General features: G+C 32.6%; 1 protein-coding gene across 1 annotated transcript in view; it reads left to right on the top strand.

Moving 5' to 3' along the window:
- LOC146993682 (uncharacterized) overlaps positions 1–15,971 on the top strand; it is an 83,395-nt gene extending 67,424 nt beyond the window's left edge. The window contains exon 2 of the mRNA XM_085806513.1: positions 15,666–15,971. The gene's annotated coding sequence lies outside the window, so the exon portion shown is untranslated. The remainder of the gene's footprint in view (positions 1–15,665) is intronic.
- The last annotated feature ends 580 nt before the right edge of the window (positions 15,972–16,551 follow it).

The following is a 16,551-nucleotide window of genomic DNA, read 5'->3' as shown; positions in this document are numbered from 1 at the left end:
TACAATTGCAAGCGGACATCCAAGGTTTGAAGCCCTACCATTCTGAGTTACAGCAGATTTGATTGATCACCATATGGGCAGCTTGTGCAACACTATGGGCCAAATGCAAATAAAATAGTAATTACTACTTTATTATATCTGTTTCTGCAGAAATTAAATTACGTTAAGATGGTGACTCGTCCTGTGTACAAAACGTTCCCCTCTTTGATAAAAAGGTGTGGAGTCCTTTCGTTAAACAACTAGCTTATTAGTTTTCCTAGGTTACTAAATGATATTTTTGCCAAATTGTAAAACATGGAATAATTATTTATTTTCAAAGATCTTATTAATGCGTGTGAAAGAAACATTGAAGATGAGACTTTAAGCATTGACAATTTTATTACCGTTCTTTTTAAGTATCACTACCATATCCAGTGGCACTATATAAAGTAATGTCAATATTTTTCATTCGATTCTGATAGCAGTCTGCAGTAATGCACTTTCCGTATATCAACTCTATAATTCATTCTTATCGAGTCAATCGATAAGGAAGGCGCCAACAGCGACTCATGTTTAGATCCCGACTCTGCAAATATCCTTTCCTGTCCAAACTCTAAATCGCTGGACATCGATATTCCGAAGCTTTTAAGACCCTCCAAATAGCAGCCTCGTGAGGAGAACCTTGGCTCTCGATATGCCGTTGCCAACATTCGTGCGAGAAAAGCAAGGGCGTAATTAATAACTGAGCTGATGAGGCGGACAGAGAATTGATTGAAACAGGTGGATGGCAGCGATTAAGTTTCGATGCATCATCAGCGCTCTCGTGTGTAAAACTAACCATTTTCGGAAACAGCTTTAACGAAGGATTTGTTTACAGATCGTGTTTGGATGAAGGATTATTTTGCTTCTCATCTTATACTTCATCTTTATTCTGATGCTCATTCACGATCAACAAGATTTAATTTGAATGACGAACACTTAGCGAAGAAAAGCAAATATTCATGAAACAAATGTTAAGCAATAATTTTTAAAGGACTGAACAAATGATGTTATTAAAAAAGACCTAAACAAAAGTAAATAATAATGCATGCTTATCTCACTTAACTTGCAAGAAATGTTAACAAATATGCATCCAGTTTTATTCTTGTCACTGAGCATGCTAATATGTCACAGTTTCTTAAATGATAAACTAAAGACAAAATAAAATCTTCATAAATAATTAAAATAAAGGAATTATATGTTGTTTACACATCTTGTAACGATTTTCTGACCATTTAAGTAATGTTTGAAATGTAAAGACTACTTTTTTAAATGTTCGACCTGATAACACAGCTTTTTAGTATACTATTTTTAGTATTTTAGTAAGTCTGCATTGTGATTTGATAGACGGGCTTTTCTTAAAATTTCCAGGGTTGTTGATCATCTATTCCTCTTACTCTGTTTTCCAGAGTCCCTCAATCATTGGGAGTTTGTGCTTACAAAAAGGTCTTTTAAAGAGACCTAAACCAAGGGTAAAACGTCAGAGAAGTTTGCAGGAATACATTGAAAAGGTATATATACTATACCTATATAAGTAGTCTTACTTTTTTTCAAGGAATGCAGTGCACCTTTAAAAGTATGACTTGTTATTTTGTCTTTCCGTTTCACTCTTTGAAAGTTACTGAGATAAAAATACATTGTGTTGATATTAACGTTTTTTTCCACTCTTCTCATTTTAAATTTCCTGTTGTACGAGAATCCTGCGACAATCATAAACCCAAACTGAAAATGTTTTTGCATTGATGGGATCAGGTATGCACATTTTTTCTCTTCGGTCTCGGTAATGAATAGACGTTTCTTTTGATGCAGTCATTTAGGAAAACCCATGCTACATCAAAGGTTATAGTGTATTTTTTTTCATCTCATGCTAAATAGTTTTCATACGTTTTTCTATGAACTGTTTTGCGTTGAGCCACATGCATCGGCGGAAGCTGATGATCATTATGGTTTTTGTCTCCTTTAAGTTGTATATCTTGGTTTATTATTTTATTTATTGTCGTTACAGATGTGTTTAAAGACTCTGCAACTGATCTCTGCTTCGAGGGATTTTCTTTTGTTAACAACGATTTAACTTAATAAACATTAGATACAATACGTACGTATATTCGTTCCGTGAAGAAGAAATAACTGACTTGTTTTCCCTTTACGATTATTTTGCATATATTGTGCTTTAAAATTTTAATACATTTCACAACGTTTTTGAATTAGCGAATAGAAATAATTCTCTCCAAAAAACTCAAAAATATGTCCTTCAAGCCACAACATGTTTATATATGATATTTTAAAAGAAGAATAAACTCAAAAGTAGCCGACTATATTTCTCATTACAAATCATAAGCTGTTGCCAGACATTTTATTTCAAAACATTTCCTTTCTTTAAATTCTTTACTGAAATCGTTCTGGAAATATGTAAATACCATCTGTATTTCTGCGTTGGACGGTTTGGCGTTTTAATTTTATGTTTATATTTAATACTTAATTTATCACAACTACAGAATGCAGAAAAAATATTCTTTATATTACTACATTTAAAAGTGGTTTATGATGCATAAGAGATAAAGAGAATTTTTAATATATTTTTATATGTAAATTACACTTCTGTAACTCATCATTATAGAATTAGCTGTTTGATTATTAATAATAATGTCTATAGCCCAACATTTTTATTTTAAAAATCTGTTGAAATTTTTTTAATGGAAGCTATTTTGCTTTTATCTATGTGTTTGTAGTGTATATGCTTAGAAATTTTGCGCACATTATTTCTGAAATATGGTCATTTGGCTTTGCGCGAGAATCTATTAGAATTAAAGGGATTAATTTGAGAATTATATACACAATATAATGATAAAATTTACTAAATAAAAGCTAATTAAAAAGTGTTCCATTAACTAATTAAATCTAACTACTTCAAGAATGTTTGCTTTCATTACTCTCAAAAGTTGTATTTGTTGACAACGGGTAAATCATTTTCAGGTAGAAATTACTATATGAACTGATTTGCAAGATTCCTGCTACTGAAACTACCCCTCAGACAGTAAGAAAAATGTTTCTTGATTACTAAAATAACTTTTTCTTAATTTCATCTGTGGTAGTAAACGATTGCATCGGACTTGGTGGTGGATTTCGAGAATGGCCTAAATGTATTTATTTTGCGATGCATCTGTGAAACTAACAAGTTGCAGCAGCAGTATGGCGATTTTTAAGGTCCGGTAAAATCCACCGTAATCGGCTCCCATTTTACCAATAGTAAGAAAATATTGATAACTTTGAAGGTAGGTCTAAATTTAAATCTGAAATTTAGGCCTATGAGATTAAAAAAATATGCACTGAGCTAACAGGTTTAAAATTAAGATGTTGAAAGCATTTGTGTTAAGTTTCTGTCGGGAAGATAAGCATACTTATCCAACCGAAACACTGAGAAATAATTACGGATCCCTTTTTATGCATCGATGTGTAAACCTTGAAGGTAGTTTTATGGTTTTCAGAAACAATTAATATTGAAAACCTCATATTTATTTTATTTCTTGCTTCAAAAGATGTAGAAATATTACTATTTATTGCTGTTGGCGTAAGTTATACCCCATGATCATGTTCGTAGACTGACAAGTTGAGTGATGAAGATTCTCTTGATGTTAAAACATGCTCGACGTCTACGGCTGAAACCTTGAATTTGGTTATATGTTAAAAAAAGGTTAGGATTAGTGAAGAGAAGATGCAGGATTGAGTGAATTGAGTAGATATAGCCAATTCTATTCTCTTCACAATTTCTCAAAATGACAACAATTAATCGTACATTTACAAGAAAAGAAAAAAAAAAAAGAGTGAATGAGGAGGGGGCGTGAGGATGAAGATAAAGGTCAGAGTAAGAAAGTTGCGTGGGAGGAAGCTAGAGAAGGATTGCGGATCTTCTTAAGATTTGCTGAGAAAGTGCCATCTATGCTAGCAAATGATGTTATGAAGCTTTGCTGTACACACAGCGAATTTTTAAAACTTCGGTGGCGATCTTGTAGGCAGACATTCGAAGTTATAGGCCGTGAAAAGAAAAAAAATTCCTTATTTTCATAAGATAAAATGCGAGGTAATTTTAAAATAGTATTTAGTTTTTCTGAAATGTAAAATGATCTGTATGTGTTTTAACTTAAAACAATTTGTATGATTTTCGATATTATTTATTTAATCTGGCCGATAAATAAAAAACTAGACCCACGGATTTCGAAAACCATAATTTCTCCAGATAGCATTACAAAACATGAACAGGTAAATTCTAGAAACATTATATTCAATTATTCCTTATCCGGAATCGTCGAGATCCCGTTGCTGCAAATTAAAAGATTCTACTATATTTTAAATTACGTTCCGCACAGCAAGCAGTTGCTTCCACACCTGATGCAAAATCACCTCACCGAGGAGGTATGGTTTCATACTTTCGTTTTGTAACAATAGCTATTAAAAATAACTGTAATTACGAGTTTCGAGCTGTACTCTTGCATCTAGTTGTGAAGCTATGGGTCCGGTGGTTACGGCATACTATGAAAACCTGGCGCAGAATCTATGAGGGAAGGAGATGCTTGTCGTTGTACGTGAATGAAGTTCTTGGCGCCACTGCAATTTAACTCGTTTATATTGTAGAGTCAATCATAGCCAAAGCAATATACCAAGTGAAAGTTTTAAGGAAAAGATTTAATTGAGGATCTTGAAAGTTTCGGTATGTATTCCTGACATCACGTAGATGTTCGTACGGAAGGTACTGCTTGTGTCGAATGCAAAGAGAGTGACAGCGCGCAACAACGCGCTTTTACTCTGCATCAAATAAAAGAATATCTGGAGCAAAGAAAGGAAAATATGAAGAATCAAGATGGTAGAATGGGATATTTCACTTAGCGGCCATCATTCGGCGAAGAAAGATGAAATGAATGAAAATAGACCAGCAATGTAAAAAAAAAGTTGGATCAGTAGGTTAGTAGGTACTTCAAATAATTAACAAAATGTTAGGTTAGAACGGAAGGTACTGGGAAAGATCATTGGAGAGATCGAAGCAGGGCTAAAAATAACAGATGTTGTTAGGGGGTTCAACATCGTCCACAGAGTTGTTTAACAACTGGAAAGTGTAGCCAGCGTCACGGGAAAGGTCGAGTTGGATATACGACACCTGCAGGGACACTAAATCGGACTTTCTCTGAAATAATACACCCATTTCTTTCCATATTTCGATCCTAAGACTCGAATTACATCAAATTGCCAAGTTTGTAAAAATCGCAGGAGTAGCTTTAAAAAATTAGCTTTCAAAATTTTAGCTCCTCCCTGTCTATTGAATTTGATATATATTTATTAATATATCATTTTGTATTAAACGCGCCCACCAGGGACCGAACGGTAAAGTCGCTGAACACTGGTAGTTCGGTCCGAGGTTCGAATCCCGCGAATGGGCTGGCTGCATGGGCGTTTTCGTGGTTTTTCCCATGTGTAACGTGTATACGAGCCACGGAGGTAGGAAGTAAGATGGAGTAGCCCTAAGCAAGTTTCTCCCGTACCCTGCTCTGAAGCACCGGCGATCCCTACGTGGTGACCAAAACATTGTGTCATTTACCATTGAGTTCAATGGGATTTGACGCGTTCGGATGTAAATATTTTGTAATTACGTCGTAAATATGCATATAAATGTATATATTTTCTTTTTCTACAACACTTCAGAGTCCTAAGTATATGAAAACAACATATTTTTAAACAACATTTCATTCTGAACGGAATTAAATGCTATACTTTTCACAGGACAGTTTTCTCAGAATGGTTTAATTTTGAATGAAATATTTTCACAAGTTTTCGTTAATTACATTAGAAAAAAAAATTAAGGTAATTCGATTTTATTCGGTTAAGGTACAAAAATTAAGATCAAAGTTTATTGTATTATTAATATTAAAATTATGCATTATTTCTTTTCTATTTATAGAGCTTCTTCCTAAAATACTTTCTTAAATATGACATGATTTTTTGGCTTCTTAGGCATCTTTTAAATCGAAAAATGTAAGTCAATTTATAATTAATGCTCTATTCGGTTCATTTTAAATCAGAGAATTATTAGGAATTAGCGAAATACTTTAAATAGTACTTGACTTTCTCTGAACATTTCTGAAAGGGAATAAAATAAGTTTTTTTTAAAAGTATTATTTAAAACTTGTAACTGAGTTATTATAAAATGTAAGGGGAATAATTCTTTTAATTATACTTATCAGATTTTTTTTTACTCTTCATTTCAACAATACATATTCCAAAACTCTTTATTACGTTCTTAAGTGCGCATCTCATAGCATTTGCTTTACAATACCTTTTAACAGATTGCTTTCCAATACGAACAATTCTTGCTTAAATAGTTTTATAACGTATTTGTCAACATGATTTCAATTTATGTTTACAATTCAATATTAAGGTTATTATATATTTAGATAACATTCATAATCATTATAAATTAGATACATTTAATAATTAGATTTCTTCACTGTACTTTTACAGTTGTTTATAAGTGAATAAATTCTTCATTTCAAATACATTTATAAATAATTTAATGAATATTTATGTATTTTGTCAAAGGCAGATACATGCCTTTTGCAAGCACATGCATAAATACCCATACATATTTCCTATTTTTCATTTCCGGCATGTGCGAATCTTTAATTTCTGTGCATTCACTATATTTTTCGTGTAAAGTAATTTACACTAATTTAGCATACACCCAAAAGTTTTACATAAAAATATATATATGAATATAATTTGAATGAAAATTATATGCATTATTTTTAAGACCCACTCAAAGGTCAGTTTTTCTTCAAAATTCCTCCACGATCTCTCTCTTTAGGCAGATAGCCCTTGCATGCGTTACTCTATTTAATAAAAACTTAATCTGACCTATGTGCCTAATTACAAATAAGATATATAAAATTAAAACGATGAGTTTAAAATGAGCAGCAGTAAAGCCTCTCCTCTAAAAAATTTTAAAAGGTACATGTTACAATAATATATGGATGTGAAAAAAAAATTGTTTTATTTAAAACATTTTGGCATTTGGAAAGTAAAATAAAAGTAGCGAATACTCTATCAAGGGTATCGAAAGACGTATACAATTTTAAAGGTACCGTAAGGTATTTTTCATTCTTTAAGCATAACATTTATCTTAAAATCTATATTTTTGTAGTTCAACAGCTTAGAATTTTATAAAACAAATTCATAATCAAAATCGCTGTTGTTAGTTATCGAAAAATAACCAAGATGTGACTTTTGCGTAAATGTCACTAAACTATACAAATTGCTGTTATCCATCACACTATGAATGTTTCTTTCATGCGAAAGTGTCCCTTTTTCGATTTGTATGGAACTCTCGTCTGTCGAAATACTATCAGAACCGTGTCAAGCGAGCTTCTGAATGTAAACGAAGAACACCCCATTTGGTGACTCAAGCTTCAAAGCAGTGCTTCACTTCTATCGCCGTTTGGCCCGTCCTTCCTTTCCTACCTCCATGATACGAGCCAGTTTCCCTTAGAAAGTCCTCCACGAAGGCATCCCTCCTCTTAGGCAGCTAGCCCTCGAGGCTTTGCCATAATCACACACACACACATGTATTAAACGCATTTAATTCTTCTTTTCACATTTTGAAATTTAGGTTCATTCTAAATAAATTCACCCATTTTTTTATCATTTATTTTTAAAAAAAATATTATTTTTTCAAAAAGCATTTTGAATTATTAGTTTTACCATCATCTTAAAATTCTATATATTTCTAAGCCTACCTTAAACAAATTAGAGTTTTTTTTTCAAAATTTCCTAAGATATACATGAATTTACATATTGGCGCGTTTTGAAATTCGGCATATTTGTTATGAGCGATAATAACGCCAAATGTGGTGTACGCACTGTATTAAAATTACTTGAAAGTATGAACGATGACTTTTTTCCCGCTCCTGTATAATGAAAAAAGGAAAGGAAAGTAGGTTGCTGTAAATTAAGAAGCCCGCCAAGGAAATTATTCTTGGCGCAAACTGAAAAAATACGCCAAGATAATTTTTTTTTAAATTTCTCTATAAATTTCCCACCAAAAACTACAAAATTTAATATCTAGACATAATTTGAGTTGTAGAATTGAAATATGAAAAAACAATTGGTATGCTATTTCAGAAAAGGTCCGATTTTGTGTCATAATACCTATGTTAGAACAATGCTGTATATAAATCTAATATATATTCTAAGTCGCGCTTTCGAGACATGAAAAACGCAAGTTGAATTTCGACGATCGGCCTAGTAGAACGGGAGATATAGGAACTGCCCCATTATTATTATTATTATTATTATTATTATTATTATTATTTTACTCAGTGTACACTGCCCTATCGGCGAAAATAAAGCAGCACATCACTACTCAACTGGAGGCGAATGAGTTTCTTGCTGCAATAGTACAGCGGATCTTCAAAAAAACTGTAGCCAGACCTTTGGGAGAAGGAAGAACATATGCCGGTAAGATCTGCTGTGTGTGCCCCATTATTCAGATAGCACTGTACCACTCGTCTGCAGTGGTGTCGTGAAAAATCGCAGTTGGACTCAACGATTCAAACAAGAATATTTGTATGTTCAGTATATCATCGGTTTATAGACGCGAACTGATCTGGTGTCAGTGTGTACTTCTTATCATCCAGATAATATGTAGGAAAGAGTCCATTATCCGAGATGCAGTATCGTGGTATGAGCCGTCATCATGATCAGTGGCCGTACACCCTTGTACACTTTGAAAAAAAGGGGGGACAGTTCTATATCTCCCGTTCTACTGGGCCGATTGACAAAATTCAAATTGTGTTTTTCATGTCTCGACATCGTGACTTAGGATATATATTAGAGTTATATATAGCATTGTTCTAACATGGATATTTTGACACAAAATCGGACTTTTTCTAAAATAACAGCAATCGCTTTCCATATTTCGATTCTACGACTCAAATTATGCCTAGATATTAAATTTTGTAAAATTTGGTGCGAAATTTACGGAGAAAATCAAAATTTATCTTGGGTTATTTTTTCAGTTTGGACAAGAATAATTCATTTGGCGAAATTCTTAATATATGGCAACCCATTTTCCTTTCCCTTCCATTATGCCGGGACGGAAAAAAAAAAGGCACCTCGTTCCTATCGTTTTACATTGTGCATGAGCGGAAAAAAAGTAACATCGTTTCTACTTCCAAACAATTTCAGCAATGTGTTTAAACCACATCTGAGGTTTTATAGCTTTCAACAAATATGCCAAATTTCAAAACGCGCCAACATATAAATTCACGTATATCTTCGAAAATTTTGAATAAAAAGCTCTAATGTTTTGTGTACATGCTTGTAATTGAGACTATGATCGGCCAACAATAGATTGATGCAGTGGTCAAAATATTTGGGATGCTCTATGGAGGCGACTTGCTAGTTAAAAATATCGTCCAACAAATAAGGACCCCTCTTCCGTCTACTGACAGGGGAGTAGGATGAGTTAGCTGGATAACGTTTTACAAAGCACGATACAACGTGTAAAAAATTGCATCGAACTCCACAGTGGACATATCCGGTACTGACACCTTGCTCAAAGGTGGCCTGTTGTCGTTCACATGCATTTTCCCACACACCATATCAAAAGAATCCTTTTTTTTTACTTTTGGATGTTTTACAAATTTAAGTATTTTCCTGGGTAATAAATGTTCTTTACTCTAATGCCCGAATAGTGCGGCAACAATATTTTATCCTGTTTAGCCTCAACTCCCGCTTAATATTCTGCTTCACTGAAATTTGAGATCGATCCTTAGCAATTATCCAGCAGTGTATTAATTAATCATTTATGCGATCTTTTCGTTTCTACACATCATCCATATTTCTGGTGAATCAGAGGTTTTTTTGTTAGAAGTGTACTTTTAATGGTGAATGGTACATTTGTAAGTTAGGCAAATTTTATAAGCGTAAAAAATAAAAAATAATTTTGCTTTCTGAAGTTTCTGGTGGTCAATGGAATTTCATTTTAAACTACTAAGGAAATAAAAACAGGATTTATTGTGCCTAATTTTCCTTGTTTCCGTATTACAATTTCGGAGAAGTAACTTAAGTCGATAATTGATAGTCTTTATTTCTAACTCAAACATGTATGCGCTAGACTTAGTTTTCAGCATTAGGTCATTTGTCAACAGTAAGCCGGAAGAATAAGCTGAAGATAACAGAAGCAGTAAAAAATCTGCTGAGCTCTCGAGAAATTTCTTGAGATAAATTCCGTTGTATGAAAAGGAGAAGACAAATAACATGACCTCTTGGATCGGCAGCAGCAGATAAACAACAATGACACGTTAACTCTTTTTCCAGTTATCTTTACTACCAATCTTATCGGGAGTACTTCGGCGACACGAAGAAAACGATGCCTCAATCCCACCTGCTATTTTGAAGATAAAGGAGTGGAGGTTGAAAAGGTGACACTTATCGTGAAATAGTTAGGTAGAAGATAAGCTTTATAGATGTGCAATATTTCTTATTACAGTGCTCTGAAATCCATTTAAACAGAACACAAACTCATTCTTTTAAGGCATAGTAGTTAGTAGCTTATTATTGATTATTTAAAACATTAGATTACAACGGAGTTCTCTATTTATTAAGAAGTTCTTGAAACAGTTTCAGTTTCTTCCAAATGAGTTTCCTAATGCACTTGATTCAAACGCAAAGAGCATAATCAAGCCTTTAAATGAAATCGTATAAACATCAAAATAAGTTTGACGATTCTCCAGGAACTGAATGTAGACGATTTGAATTAAATGTAAACCAGCAAAGGATACTTATTAGTTTCTGTTAAAAAGCGATACTTAATAGAGAGCAATGTTTCAGTCTTGAATAATAAGATACACTGACAGCTGTAACAACTAAACTCTCTCTGAAAATAAGTATAATCGTAAAGTCATTTATCTTATTGTTACATCTGAAAGCAAAATATAGTTTGCTTGAGTCACTGAAAGAGTCATTGAAAACATGAGAGCTAATACTGACATTTAACAGATACTGAATTGTTCCCATAATGGAATGAAACTGTCATTTTTAAAAATTCAAATTTTTGCTTTCAAGTAAACTATGTTTCTGTAATGCTTTTATGAAGATAGGAAGCTCACCGTTGTATCTTATTTCCTACTAATTTAAACTAATAACCAAGTATTGTGTCTAGACGAATACTAGCTTGTGATTCTGGAAAATTCAGAGACGTTCATGAAAACTTCTGGACTCGGTGAAATCAGCTGGCCATCGAAGTTCCTTCGTTCAGACACCTGTTGCATAGCAGGAGCTAAAACTTTCTAATATCGCTGAATTTTTTCGTTTTTATCTAGTTTGGAAAATAAGTTCCTTTATTTTTATAGTTCATCAGTTTTACATGTCTCAATTATATTCTGACAGTTATGCTAAGTTGAAATATACAGTTGCTCAGAATGACTGATTTAGTTTCAAACTCGCTTATGCTTCCAATTTGCAAGCAACAACTGGCAAGTAAAATGTAAAGAAAACTATCCAGATTTTGCTTACAATGCTTTAAATAGCATCATTTTATTATACGGACAAAATTAAAACGACAGTCTAATTTCTGCCTTACTTGCTCCAGCATATCATTCTCACTGTCTACAGAGCACTATAAATTTCATTTTTACTATCATACAAGCTTGTAAGCAAAGGTACCAGACGACTTTTGTTTTAACTTATCCCTTAAAAAAGACGTTGCATGGCGTAAAATCAGAAACCCTAAAAGACCAGCTGAAGAATTCTAAGTCGTTGCCTTATTCAAAGCAGGAGCAGATTAAGGAAACATTATGTTAAAAATTTGATATTCTGCAATATTTTAGTGACATTTCAAAAGCCAGGGATTTCTTTTTCTTTTGTTATAGTTCAAATAAAACGCTGTTATTAGATAGCGAATTGTTTTTATTTGAAATAAGCAAAGTATTAATAATTGTATATATTATTTCACTGAATTAATAAAATACATTTGTGATTATTCTTACAATTTTCTGAAAGTCTTGCTTTCGCATTTGATACTGAAATCTTAAATGAGAATTTTACATTTTCTAAAGTAATAAATGAGGATCGAATATCTCCAATGTTTGTTAGTATGTTTTCCTCCTAATTTCGAGAAATTACTGTGAACTTATATAGAATATTAACTAAATTCAAGATAGCAGATAATACCACAACGATAGCAACGGTTAGACATGTATTTAAAGTACAGGAATCAAGGCAAACAGCAGCTGGCTTCCTATTTGCTTGATTAGTTTAATGACTTAATAATTTCAGAATGACCAGACTCTCCCAGGGTGAGATACTCTTCTTTTCGTGCTCTAGTGTATGAAACTGCATTGCTGTTCCGACACTGTTCAGCAGTAAGAATTAAGGCACTTGAGCTGCCGATTTTTGTTTTAAAATGTTTAGATTAATGGGACCAATACAGCTAGCTCTATTGATTCTGATTACAAAGTGCCATTAATTTCCTTCCCAGAGTTATCAAGATGGAAGGGATAATTCATGCAGACCAAGAATTAGTAGTTTTAGTAGTATTTAACATAAAAAACTTTAATGAGTTTCTTCTTGTGGATTACAAGCAAAATTCTAAAAATAAAAGTCTACTTGACGAATCAAAATTCACACTTCAAAGATTACAATACGAAGAATTACAATTTGCTGGTTTTCATAAAGCTAAGCATAAACATCTTTAGCTTACCAACTTGATAGGAGCTTTTCTTGTCGTTACTTACTACAGCATGAATAATCAACGGATAGGCTTATGATGTAGCAATTCAGATGACTAATTCTAATGATATATTGATAATAGTGTAGTAGTTCTCACGAGACAGGATCAAGACTGGAAGAAGAACACGAAGTATAGGATTCCTTCCAGTTCGTTGATGTAAGGTTTCACAGAGCAAGATAATAATAGAACTGCCCATTGGCAATGGGCAGCCACTTTAACTTCCATAGATTTGGAACTATATTCAATGTGATCCTTGGTTTTGTAGTACTAAGTCTGTCTTGAAAGTGTTATATTTTCCCCATTCCATTCAAACACGCCACACATTTGTCTGATTATCATATGTAGGCAACAGGGAGACAAACGGTCCTCGATGTCAAAAATAGACTTCAAATGATACTGATTATAATTATCTTTATAGGTACTGGAAAAACTATGATAGTCATGACTGTTTTTGCAATTTCTCGCTCTTTCACTGATATTTTCTTTAGCTTGGTTCCATATGCGAAACTTACTCAACCATCCCAATCGAAGTCTGAGTTGAAATTAGTATTTCATTGATCATAAAGAACCTACCAAAAATCTAAATGTACTTCAAGGTCGTTTCTTTCTATATTTAAGCACAAATGGCCACTGCTTACATTATGATTGGGTATTTTCTCTGAAAATTTTCATCGACGCATATCTAAAAAGGTTTCTTTCTTGGTTTAAAATTTCTATTGGAGAAACCACTATTTTTATTTACTAGCCTGAAAACACACACTAGTAAATAAAAATAGTGGTTTCTCCAATAGAAATTTTAAACCAAGAAAAATCATTTCAGTGTATCAGATGTGGATCACTGCAAGTTTCATTTTCTCCAAACATCGTTGACTGTGGTTTGGTACATTGTGGTCCTGAATCAATAATTTCGTATCTCACCTCTACTAAGGCCCTTTATGACAAGCACTTTCTCTCATTAGCTTCAAAATACCACAAAAACGCTGCAATGAGATTTTGATTGTCTGACCAGATGAACACTTTTGGTACACAGATTCCTATCTAAAATATTATAGATATGGTTTTCGTTGATACCTATCTTTCATTAGTTTCTGAGGCTCAGATTCTTCACTTTCTAGTTTCTTAGATCTTTAGTTTTCGACTACATTATTAGCTATGAATCGCACATTCGTCTCCTCAAAGAATCGCGAAGAAATTTTGGTCAAATCTCAAAAGAAGCTTACCAGACTGCAAATGAAATGCTTGCAGGGAGCATAGCAATCACGATGCAAGCACTGACATCGGTTTATAAGCGGTAGAAGAAGGAAAGGAAACATGCATTGAAAAAAGGAAAAAAAAGGATTTCATTGAAGGGGACATATTTTCATATTAGCCATATACAATTTTTTTATAAGTCAACTGGTAGCCATTTCACACTGAGGGAAATCAAGCTTTATTAAGATATCGTAACCACTGACGTAATTCTACTGTAGTTCGACCACTTCAATCGCGACCATGAGCGCAAATATACATGCACCATTCGGATCGAATTATTCTCAAAATACGAGTAGAATGGAAGGATGAAGAGTTTCTTTCTCTCGAGCATACAAATTCTCTCTTTCCGGAGATGAGGAAACTTTCACGTAACCTTGTAATAACGTAATTCACGACCTTGTAATTCACGATCTCACGTGACGCATGTAATAACGCATCTTTTGGACAAATCCATGTAATGCCTGCATAGACTGGCTTTCTGTTTACTACACCAAACACTCGACATGAAATGAAAGTCCTGTTTAAGCTATAAATAAAAAAAAATAAAAAAAAAAAACCTGAATTCAAGCACAGGAGAAATAAATTACATTAACTTAGTGCCTTTCAAGTTTCTAAACAAGTATGAGAATCAGTAATGGTACCCAAGCGAGCAAATTAAAGTGAATATGTTTGCTTTTCATATGCCGTATATGTTTTTCAGTTTTTAAAAAAAACCCGTGTCAAAGGGTTAAGGTTATGTCCATTACATGTATTTTTAATTAAGTATTCTAATGAGCAAGTAAAACTAAAAAATGCCTCTGATTTAATTAATTCTTAAGACATAATTTTTAAGAATTAATTTTTCTTCTTCATTGTTAAATTAGCTTTCTTTATTATATGTTTTCTTTTATTTCTTTATTTATTCCATTTATTTCTCCCTACATTTTTCTAATTGTTTAAAATGCATTGATAAATTTTCTTCTTCCTTTTTTGCATAATGAAATATTCATTTCGTTTTGGATAGATATTAGAAATATAATTCTGTAAAGCAAGAGAAGTAACTAAAAGTAAATAAATTAAAATCTCAATCGTTTTTAACGAAAGAAAAAGCAACGAGTGAGCTCAACACAAAAAATTCTCAACTACAGAATATTTGTTGGGCATTTTCTCTAGAAAGACAGTAAAATCCTCCATAATGATTTATAATACAACTTTCATTTATTTTATGATCTTTTTAACTTTTCATTCTTACTACATTTTTAACCCTCTAATCTGTATGATATTAAAATAGATAACTTTTGCTGGATCATGCTCTTTTTCTTGAAAATTTTCGTTGAGGTAATATTTAATAAAAAGTATTTAATTTAGAAACAATGATTTTGATATCTGTCTGTTTTGATTATTCAAAATTAAGTAATCTTATGAAGGATAAATTATTTTGGCAGAAACATCATAAATTGCTTTAAAATTATCGAATTTGTTATAAATATTTATGTAAAAGATTTTGATAAGACATCAGTAATTATTTTATTGTGTTTAGAGCAGCAAAGTGCTTTTTTACGTGAGATATACAAGGAAGAATCATAAAATATGTTTATATTTTGTTACTAACTGTTAGAGTAAATTTGTGCCATTTTTGCAGAATGAAACTCAGCAACGTCTAAAGCAAACGGGCGCCAATAGATATATTAGCGAGAGAGGATTTTACCTGTGTGTTTCAGATGCAAAAGAAGTCTTAAAAAGGTTTTGTGCTAACACTGTATTTGTGCCTCATCCGTTTCAGCATGTTATATTTTTTTCTGGGATATACTCCTGATAATATTGATTAATAGGTAAGCCTAATTGCTATTTAAAACTTATAAATGAGATTCTTATAAGTTCTTTATTTCAACACTTCGATTTAAATTTTTGTGAAGACGGTTAATTTTGATTTGTATTCTATTTAGCTAAGCAAATTGTCTAATTTGTTAAATAAAGGTTTCATAGCTATTCTAACTTGTGATTTTTTAATAAAACTGTCCTAAGCAGAGGATAGTGTACTCAAGCCTCTTAACTGTGGTAAATGAACGACATATCACTAAGAAAATGCGCATAGTTAAGATTTAAAGCACTTCGCTTTTTGTAACGCAATATCATAATTGCTATTTTTTATTATTATTTTTATTGCGTTCAGTTGCTCCACATCAATGTTTCAGTAAGTCTCAATAATATGCCTAAATACATCCGTTATCGGTTTACTGAAGGACAAATCTTTTTACCTCCCACCAATCTATATACCTAAATAATGTTTTCGGTCCTAAAATTCTGTAGGGAAGTTTCAGTGAAAAAGCACGAATTAGGATTCCCCACAACGCACTTTGTGCTATTTTTACACTGATGCCTGCTTTGTTAATTTTCTAAATTGGATTTTCCTAACCTTATCTTCAACATCAAATAGTATCTGATAAGAAAACGTTTCTACTTACCTTTCCTTCAAGACATCCACAGGACACTTGGAATACTTTGCATCACACGAAAAATTGTATTTA

The sequence above is a fragment of the Stegodyphus dumicola genome, chromosome 12, assembly GCF_044657685.1.
Source record: "Stegodyphus dumicola isolate Sdum_Otavi_A_Nest chromosome 12, ASM4465768v1".
Lineage (NCBI taxonomy): Eukaryota > Metazoa > Arthropoda > Arachnida > Araneae > Eresidae > Stegodyphus > Stegodyphus dumicola.
This window is presented reverse-complemented; position numbering and strand designations above follow the sequence as displayed.